We start from the raw sequence: 1,608 nt of genomic DNA on the forward strand, positions 1-1,608 counted from the left end.
TCCAGTCCCGCCCCCAGCTTCTTTCCAGCAGCAGCACCAGGTGGTAAGGGGGGTGCATGATGGGGGGTCTCTTGACAACTTATGTAAGGGGGGTGGTGTGCTCTGAACATCTAGTCTTACAGATACAACTGGCCCTTTGAGGGAAACTATAATGCTGATGCGGCTCGTGCTGAAATTGAGTTTGACACCCCTGATCTCAGGATCGTCTATAATATTGATTGGACCCTGGGCAAAAATGTTCTTGGGCCCCCCTCTATGCAGTTTCATTCTCCACCTGCTCTGAGACATACAATAAATAGCAGCTAGACTCAAAATCTGTTTACTGAATCAGATCAGGCAGCGATTGCGATTGGTTGCCAGAGGTTACAGTGTATCATTACCACTCACTGACTGACTGCTAGAGGTTACAGCACACATTACAGCTCACTAATTAGTTGATAGAGGTTACAGCACATGATTTCTGCTTGTTGATTGGTTGCAATAGATTAGTGTACATCAATACTGCTCACTGATTGGTTGCTAGGGGTTATTGCACATCATTACTGCTTTCTGATTGGTTGCTAGAGGTTACAGCACACATTACGGTTAACTAATTAGTCGCTAGAGGTTACAGCACATGATTTCTGCTTGTTGATTGGTTGCTATAGATTAGTGTACACCAATACTGCTCACTGATTGGTTGCTAGAGGTTACCACACATCATTACTGCTATCTGATTGGTTGCTAGAGGTTACAGTACATCATCTCCTCACTGCCTGCACACCATGGACTGGGGAGGTGAGGGGACCCATTAATAGACAGAAAACTCCTAGGGGTCCTAGGACCCCTGGGATCAGTGGCAATGCTAGGGGGAGGGGAGGGTGTGATCAATGGCAATGCTGATTTTTTTTTTTTTTACAGACTACCAATATAAAGAGGAGTTTCAACACTGACTACTAATGTAATAGGGATTTACACTGACCACTAATGTAAAAGGGGTTTACACTGACCACTAATGTAATAGAAGCAATCACAGTAACCACCAATGTAAGGAGAGATTTACACTGACCACCAATGTAAGGGGGACATTCACACTGGCCTCTAGTGTGAATTAAGGATGGGCTTAGGCGTGTTCGCAGCTCCACATGCCTGAAGCGGCCAGGAAGCTTACACTGTGCATCGCTAATCACAGGCAGTGAGACATTTCCTGATCTCTGCAGGGAAATCAGGAAATGTCCCACTGCCGGTGATTAGCGCTGCGCAGTGTAAACTTCCTGGCGGGCTCGGGCATGTGGAGCTGCGAACAGGCCAGAGCCCATCCTTAGTGTGAATGAAAGGATTCTACACCAAACACCAATGTAATGAGAAGATTTACACTGACCACCAATGTAACTGAGACATTTAGCCTGCATTCACATTTGTGTGTGTAGGGAACGCATGCAAAATCGCTTTCCTGACACCACAGAAACATGCTGCCCTTTAGCAGATACACAGCAGTGCCAATTGTTAATGACACCCTCACGCATCTTCTGACATGTGCCTTGGCACCGTCTGATTTTGAAAAAGGGTTTGGGACTTTCTTCCGCATTTGTAGCACATAGAGCAGTCCATTGAAATGAATGGGCTGCC

The sequence above is a fragment of the Aquarana catesbeiana genome, linkage group LG06 (genome assembly GCF_042186555.1).
Source record: "Aquarana catesbeiana isolate 2022-GZ linkage group LG06, ASM4218655v1, whole genome shotgun sequence".
NCBI lineage: Eukaryota > Metazoa > Chordata > Amphibia > Anura > Ranidae > Aquarana > Aquarana catesbeiana.